Source organism: Microtus ochrogaster, chromosome 1 (assembly GCF_000317375.1).
Source record: "Microtus ochrogaster isolate Prairie Vole_2 chromosome 1, MicOch1.0, whole genome shotgun sequence".
NCBI classification, from domain to species: Eukaryota; Metazoa; Chordata; class Mammalia; order Rodentia; family Cricetidae; genus Microtus; species Microtus ochrogaster.
The window spans coordinates 65,837,241-65,846,274 of record NC_022009.1 but is presented as its reverse complement, the minus strand read 5'-3'; positions in this window follow the sequence as shown (position 1 = coordinate 65,846,274).

Here is a 9,034-nt window from a genome sequence, read left to right as displayed (position 1 = left end):
AGAGAGAGAGAGGAGGGAAGGAGGGAAGGAGGGAAGGAAGGAAGGAAGGAAGGAAGGAAGGAAGGAAGGAAGGAAGGAAGGAAGGAAAAAATTTGTATATAAGGTTATTTCCCAGATGTTTTCTTCTATTGCCCAGAAACTTTCAAAAACCTTTATATACCTGCCCCTAATCAGGTCCATCCCTGGGTCTCCTGTACCCTGAGCTGGCCTCAAGCTCACTCTACAGCTGAGGATGACCTTGAGTTTATCCTCTCGCCTGCTGAGTGCTGGGATTACAGAGAGTGGAACTCGGGACTTCCTGTGTGCTAGGTGAGTGTTCTACCAACCAAGCCACATCCCTGGACTAAGAACCTCTGCTCTAAATTATTTTCATAATTACTCCCTTTTCTCTCCGTGCAAAGCCTGACTTTTGGAATCTTCTTTGATAACTCTCCACCTTTAATTTACAGAGTCAGGGTCTCTCAATTGAACCCAGAGCTCACCAATACACCCTCCTTATTCACAGAGTCAGGGTCTCTCAATTGAACTCAGAGCTCACCAATATAGCTAGTCAGTTGCTTTTAGGACCCTGTCTCCATGTTCCTAGCATTGAACTTCAGGTGGGTCACCACATCCACCAAGAATTTTTAAGTATTCTAGCAATCCACAGTCAGGCCCTCATGTTTGTGTGGCAGACGCAGACGGCACAGAGCTATGTCTCCCAGCACCCCCAACCTCAGCTGTTTTTTTTCTGTGATGGCCAACAGTGCCATCTATAATCTATGATCCAGAGTCTTAGTAGATGTCTTTCCTTCACCCCACCCCCAAGCAATGTAAACATAGTGAGTACATCATTAAGAACTAGCTTCCTCTGTCAGACTCCCTGTCTCTAACATGTATTGGTTACATGTAAACCATCACCCAAGTTACCAAAACTTCTGTTGTTCCATGGGACGTGCCTATGAGTTATGGGTACAACCAGGAAGTCAGTGGCTTGCATCAAGGACTAGGGGCACAGTAACTGTCACTTAAGTCGGGTGGCCCCTCTGCCAGTGAGAACACAGAAGCAAGAAGTTTAAAAAGCTGACTGTGCCGTTTGACCCATTGTAGTCTTGTTTTCCTCATGTGTAAGTACTTCCCTTAAAAAAACCAAACAACAAAATCAATAGACTTGGAAAGGGAGTCTCATTTATGAATGATGATGGAATTCTCTGACCCTGGCTTTTACTAATGATGTCATGGAAGACAGTGATCTCTTCATATGCTCTATAACTTCTCCTCCCTGGCTCACAAATTAAGACTGAAAGTGCCAGATAACCACTGAGAAGTCCCATTACCTTACCTGACCACGTTAAGAGAATTTAGCAGCTAAGTGGATGATTGGTGTATGTTCATGTGTTCATGTGTGTACAGGTGCACATGTCATATGTGTAAAAGCCAGAGGACAACTTCCATGTCATTGCTCTGGAGCTGGTCACCTTTTTTAAGTCTTTAAATTTCAAGACAGGATCTCTCCCTGTCCTAGAACTCACTCTAAGGCCCTAGGGACCCTGTGCTTCACTCCCACAGCCCTGCCTGGTTTTGTTTGTTTGTTTGTTTGTTTTGTGTTTTAAACAAAGCTTCTGGGATCAAACTGAAGTCTTCACCCTTGCAAGGCAAGCTCTCTCCAAACTGAACCATCTCTCCAGCCTCAGCTCAACCCCCTTATCATCTTAGTGAAACCTGTTCATCACACCAGCTGTGTGTAGCACAAACCCATCTAACTTGGTCCGTGGGAAGGAGGAAATGACTAGGAGCACCTTCAGGACAGATAGCTTCTTGAAGATAAAATCTTAATCTGAGTCTAATTACAGAATTACGCATCCCTCTAAAGTTGTTTTAAGCAATTATGGGCATTCAGTTGGTAAAGCGAAGGGCCTTTATTCGCTTTGTGGACAGGAACATGAAGAATGAGGTCAGCAGATAAAGTCAAGATGATTCAGGCGGCAATCCCACTCAAAGCGGAAGTTGTTTGTCCAAATGCAATCGTCCTCCACGTCTCTTAGACGCAGAGGCATGCTAATTTTCCTGATGTGTTCAGGAGTCAGAGCTTGGTGGGCAAATGATAAGGTGATGAGCACTAAAATGTTTTCATTACGTGTGTGTGTGTGTGTGTGCGCGCGCGCGCGCACATGTGTGTGTATAGTATATGGAACAGGGCAAGTGTCGTGACTTGCATTCTCTTCTTTTCTGTCTCCTCTGTTGATTCCAGGGGATCAAACTCTGCTCATCAGGCTTGGCAGCAAGCTCCTTTCACTTGCTGAGCCGTCTCACCAGCCCTGCTATGTGCATTTGTAATAGGTTGTTGTTAGATAAGGATTTAGACTACATCTGTAAAGGTTCCTGGGAGGCCGATGAACTTGGCTCCTTCTTAGCTAAGTTATCTAAAATACTTTAAATACTTTAAAATAAAACTAATCCCTGCACTGGTGGGTTGAAAACTTTTCCTATCCCCAGGGCACTAAAATAATACCCTTTCCAACAGCAGGGGAAGTATTTTAGGCGACAGTTCTCTAGTTATAACAAGGCAAGTCAATTTTTAGGAATTAGGGATGCTAATCACGGTGTCTCAAGACGTGCATTGCCGGGGAGTGGAATGCGAGACCACAGACCGTCAGGATCGCTGTGTGCCTCGCTCTTAGGAGGAGATGGAAACAGGAGGGAAACTCGGCTTCCTGGTCCCTCCACAGCCTGATCTATCACAAAGGTCAAGATAATTGGCCACATAGAGCCAAATCAACACCTCTCCTCCTCTCCAGCCTAGCAGATAAGCAGGGAAACTCAGCTCCCTGCCGGGCTAAGTGGTGGCTAGCCTTGGTGGAGGAGGAGAAAGGTCCGAAAATATGCATGCAAGAACACAAGGCCCTGTAATGACGACATCAGATTAGCATTAAATATGTTTGACAATCAATCGAGATACCGCGGGCTGCCCCCAAACATGCAGGAAACCGGTCGAGGGATTTCACCAGACTATTCTCTCTTGTGTTTGTGCCTTTCTAGTGTTTTAGACTTTTAAACTCCCAATGTTACAAATGTACATATTAACAAACGAAATCACAGTAAATGTACGTTCTGGTTCAATGCTATCATTAGAATACAACCACGTGAGAATTCTGCTTTCCTTAAAAGCTCAATTAATCTTAACGACTCCTAGTCAAAGCAGTGTTGGCTGAGGAAGAAAAGGCGTTGGGAAATGCCCACAAAGAGGCTAGAGCCATGCTCAGTTGGCAATGTGCTGGCCTTGTGAGCATGAAGACAGGAGTTCAATGCCAAAGCCCACGTTAAGAGGTGGTGTAGGAGGTCCTTCTATCTTTGTGTTGCTTTCATTGGTTAATAAAGAAACTGCTTTGGGTCTGTCGATAGGGCAGAACTTAGTTAGGCGGGGGAGACAGAACTGAATACTGGGAGAAGGAAAGAGTCAGAGAGACGCCATGAAGCCACCTGAGATAGGGATGCTGGGAATTTTCCCTGAGCTAAGCTAGCCGGCTGGCTGGGACGAACAAGTGGCCTCCCCCTGCAACAAAAAGGCCAAGCACAAGGGCACCGATTTATAACCCTGGCACCCGGAAGCGGAGACAGGTGTACAACCAGAGTCTACAGGTGAGATTCGCACTAGTGAGAAGACAAGGTGGACAGCAGGCACCCGAGAGCAACAACAGTCTTCACAATCCTGTGAGTGTGTCTCATACCCGACACCTTCCCCCATGAGACAATCTACAGAGAGTAACTGAATTACTCAGAGCAGAGACATACAGTGAATACTGTGTGCACTAATAAAAGCCTACTGGCTAGACTATCAAAGGCAACCTGGTTGATGAGGTGAGCCAGTTCTGTTTGCATTGATGTCACGACTGTTCACAGTGTGGGATCCACGCTGTCCCCCTGCACCTGAACCTGCTTATACTTGTTACTGTCTTGAAACTCTAATATTTTTTAAGTATAAAGTCGATGCCTCTCCAGCTTCTCCTGGGGTGCACAGACTATGCAGCTGGCCCTCTCTAAATGACTCAATTCCATTGGGGTGTTCCTGCCCTAGGATCTCTGGGAAGTTCCCTCCAAAGAAACAGCGCTGGGCCATAGCCATGGCTCAACAATTAAGAGTGCTTGCCGATCTTCCAGAAGACTGGGATTCAGTTTCCTGTACCCACACTGTGGCTCACAAATGTTTGTAAGTCGAGTCTAGAGTATCCAACACCTTCTTTGGGCCTCCACCAGCACTGGGTACACTGTGGCGCACAGACATACATGCAGGCAAAATACCCATACGCATTAAAAAAGAACAGAATTCTATCTGGGTCATCGGGATGGGTCCATGGGGAGAGGTACCTGCTATCAAGCCTGATGATCTGATTTCAGCTCCAAGACACACATAGCAGAAAGAAGAAACAAGTCCTTCAAGTTGCCCTCTGACCTCCACACACAGCATGGCATTCACACATAGCTACAGGCATACACTAACACAGACACACTCAATAAATGTTTAATTGTTTTAAGTTAGAAAATGGAAAATATCTCCCTCAAAAGATAAACCACAGGGAATAGGAGGAAGCTTCACTTAAGAGGGTGAAACGGGATTGAAAAAGTAAGAGACAGGAAAAATGATGGGGTCTGAAGAAAGGACTGAATTCCTGTCCCAGGAAGTTGAGCCAAGATCTCAGTACACAGCAGCCATTTGAGCATGCCCATAAAGTCCTAGAGGGAACGCACCCCAGGGCTGGGACCACAGGACAAGGCGGGGCAAAGCTCTTTTCTGAGGCTCATTGAAAAGGACAAAATGGGTCCCTTTCAAAAAGAACAGTCACGGCCGCTGCCATGCGTTCAAGTCGCTCCTAATTAGCCCGGAGTAGGTTTGTCCTCATGTTCCAGGAAGTGTGGACAAGCACAAAACGGTACTCAGTGTTCACAGGGGTATAATGCCTGCCGTGGGTGGGAGTGGGCAAGATTATTTATTTTATAAAAAAGGAAGGGCTAAGTATGGAGAAAATGATCACAAAAGAAAACGTGGGCCCTTCGGAGAAAATATGGGGGAAAGTAACCAAAGACCGCGTGAAAGGCAAACCCTCGGGGGCACCAGTGAGGACTGATTGCCTGGGTCATAGAGAGCAGAAATAAGCTCAACAGGCTTTGTGGCCCAGGGCTATTAGCACATTTAAAGTTTTCGTCGTTGTTTATGGCAAGTTAGAGCCGCAATTCTTGGCTTGTTTGCTCTCAGATGCACAGCAGAAACATATGTGGTGCAAAGCAGCTGGCTTCATGACATCAGCATGAAGGTAGACACACCTGTAATGTGTGTAGTGTGATACCATTTGACACTGGAGACAAGAGGCTCCCAAAAGAAGATGCGTTTCCAAGAGACAGGGCAGGAGTTGATGGCCTCCTTCTTCCTGAGCCCGTTCTTCTCACCATCAGCGTGCTGCAGGGAGAGCTCACTGCAGGGCAGATGAACACTGGTAACACTGGCTCCTTCCCACTGTCTTCTGGGCAGATGGGCTGGGGTGGTAGCAGAAAGTTCTCTGAGCAAGCCAGCAAGTCTGTCCCGTACAGCCCATTGTGTACTAACTAGACAGTTAGGAACGGGGTTAGGACCATGTTTTAGGGCTTGATACTGTGAATTCAAATGAGACCTTTTAGTAGAATGTACACAGAGTCTGGGATTCTGAGAACCAGGCTGTCCTCAAACTCAGAGATCCACCTGCCCCTGCTTCCCTAATGCCAGGATTAAAGGTGTGCACCACCACATCTGGCCCATATATGTAATTTTAATATGTAATCGGAATAAAATATAATGAGTTACTACACCTTTTCTAGCCAAGTCTTGAACTCGAGTGTGTGTTTGGCATGTTTAGCACATCTTAATAAACAACCAATCAATTTCAGACATTTAAATGTTTTCCATTGGATCTGGTCTTAAAGGTGGGCTCACTTGGTAGATATTAAGAATCAGTGCCTTAGCCACTTTTGATGCTGTTTTCAGGACTCAGGAGGCAGAGACAGGCAGATCTCTGAGTCTGAAGCTAGCCTGGTATACAGAGTGAGTTCTAGGATAGCCAGAACATAACAAAGAAATCCTGTCTCAGACCAAAAAAAAAAAAAAAAAAATGACAAAACAAAAACCTCCAAAGAACACAAAAAAAAACCCCAAACAACCAAAACAACCAAAAATAAAAAAAAAACCCATACAAAACCAAACCCAAACCAAACAAACCAAACAAACAAACAACCCCAAAACAAATCAAACAACCCTCCCCCAAAGAACCAGCCTTTCTTCCCAGTGGTGGCACCTCAGGTTCTCAGTGACCCCAGTTGTGGCACCTGAGGTTCTCGATGGTCCCAATTATGGTACCTCAGGTTCTCAGAGGCTTAAGCTGTGTCACCTCAGATTCTCAGTGACCCCAATAGTGGCACCTCAGATTCTCAGTGGTTCCCCCCTTGACAAGAGCCTCCCCAAACAGACTGTGAAGTTCTTGATAATTTTGGGATGACTGTTCATAGGCCCTGCCACTCATTCCTCACAAAACCTAGTTGTAGGTCAGGTGTGGGTGTTGAGGTATTCCATACTAAGCAGGATAGGGCCAACAGAGACCATGAGACACTCAGAAATGGATGCCCAGAGCGATGCAATCTCTGGCAGCAGTATCCCACTGTAGCATGGTCCCTTTGGTGCCAGTCTGTGCATTCTGCTAGTCCGTCCGTCCATCCATCCATCCATCCATCCATCCATCCATCCATCCATCCATGTATCCACCCACCCACCCATCGTTGGTCAATTATTAGCTGTCAATATGTTCCAGGTACTGACTATGAGTGGACATAAATAGTATGAAGTCTAAGAAGGAACTTGTTCCTGGAGAGAAGAATATCAGAGGTGACGTGGGTGGGGATTTCTGTGTGCACGCATTCAGCCTCCACTTGAACCATACAAAGATATATTTGCAATTTTGTACAACTTTAAAAAAACTATATGTCAGATAAATTGCGTTGTTCAAAGTTTATTTTTGTGTGACATTCAAGACATCCACGTTTGGTATTGGATGGCTAGTTTAAAGCTAGTATCAAGGAAGATTCAGTCATGGATCTCAGCTCTCACAACGATGGTGTAGCTGTGGGGCAAAGTGGGAGGCCAGGAGGAGCCTTGCTGTGGACGGAGGAAGGATGCAGGCAGAGCGCAGCTTCATGACCACACAAGGCATCCCATCTCACAGCATCATGTGCTGCTTCTCATTCCCGGGTAGGGTACCAGGCAGCATCAATGAGCATTTGTTGAGCACTCTTTGCAATAGTTATCTCTGTGCGCTGGACAATGAGTGAGGTGGGGGGAGCGATCAAACCCACATGAGAAATAAGCCTTAATGGCAACAAACAATTTGTCAGACGCCCTTTTCATTCATTCGTTCATTCATCAACATTTGGGCGCCATTGAGAGAATTAAATGATTTAACCCATCTCATTCATCATCCAACCAGGGAACAAATTGTAAAAGTCGTGCTTTTCTAGATTACCCGACAGGGGCTAGATGAAGCTGTGGAGGGAACCGTGAAGGTGACAGATTGTGAGCCAGTCCTCCAGGCAGTTGGATGATAGGCGCTCACGTATCCTGGCTGATGATGGGGGACAACTGCACTTTTTAAGAACTATGTACCCACAGTTTCAAGGGAGGGCAGCACAAGAAAATGCAGCCAATAACGGAGACCTCTCTCTGTAGCATTTGCTCCACAAACAATACGTACTTAATTTAGGCCAGAACTATTCAAGGGGAGTTGAGAGGTAGGGGCTGCTCAGACCACCAGGCTGGTGAGCAGCAGAATGGGGGCTCCAGCAGAGTTCTCCCTAATTGGAAGAGCCTGGGTTATGCTGTTTCCAGGCACCCAATTACCCATTGCTTGCTTTCTCATTCCTTCAGCTGCCTGCTCCACGGTGAAGACTTCTCCAATCACAGAGGCTGGCTCAGCTGCCTCCTCAAGCAGACTTTGAACTAAGGCGCTCTGCATCTGGGCCATCGGTCAGTTCCTGAGTCCTCGGTCAACGTGGGGAAAGAGCAGGGGCAGAGGAAGTGAATAGATCGTTTTAAGCATTTTACAGAAGTTGAGATACTAGCCTAAACGCCCAAGGCTTGATTCTACAGGCTAACCAAATGCTGTATTGCTGCAACATTCCCTCAGTTGTTACTATTCTATTTAAACATCTCCTTCCAGATGTGGAGATGCCCAGATCTGGCGCATGAACCCAAGGACCAGGTGTCTTCCTACAAAGGAACAAAACTCAAGAGTTAACGTGGATGAAGCAAACAAAGAATGGCCACCAGGCTTTTAGAGTCTACAGCAGTCTTATCTGTTACTAATACCCTATGGATGGCTGTTGCTTCATCACACCACAGCGTTGTCAGCTTAACTGATTTGTATTAAGTCACCAGTCAGGTGGTGGCAGAGCTGAGGTTAATGCCCAAGTCCATTTAGCACCAAGGTTCATTACACAGGACCCAGCCTTCTTTCTTCTATCTGTATGTAAGTTCACTGCATTATCAATTGCTTTGAAGATGAATGGAAACAGGCCTCCTTTTCTCTCACCAAGCCCCGATCCTCTTTGGCTGTTCCATTACCATAAATGTCTCTCTAGCCAATAGTTATTGTAATGATGTTTAACTCTTTACACAGGGAAAGGAGTCACCAGTCCCCCTGTCCTTTTTTCACATGGGTACAACTTCCGTTTTCCTAGACTGGCTTTAGGCTTAAGGAGATCTATTGAATACTAATTTAAAAAACATGTCATTGGCCATTGAGAAGACACCAGCTATTAAGAGAACATAGCTTTCAAAGGATTAGAACATGAGAAAGTGTCAGGGCAATAGCCATGTGAGAAACATGTATCTTTCATATCTTTAAATCAAAACACAGCCACCCTTTAAGCATATCTCCTTGTTACTTCTGAAAGTTTCCCTGACCTCCCTATAGGATTCCTTTGGCACACATCAGATGTATGTAGAACATGAGCTACATGCCAGCTACACAATGGTATCCTT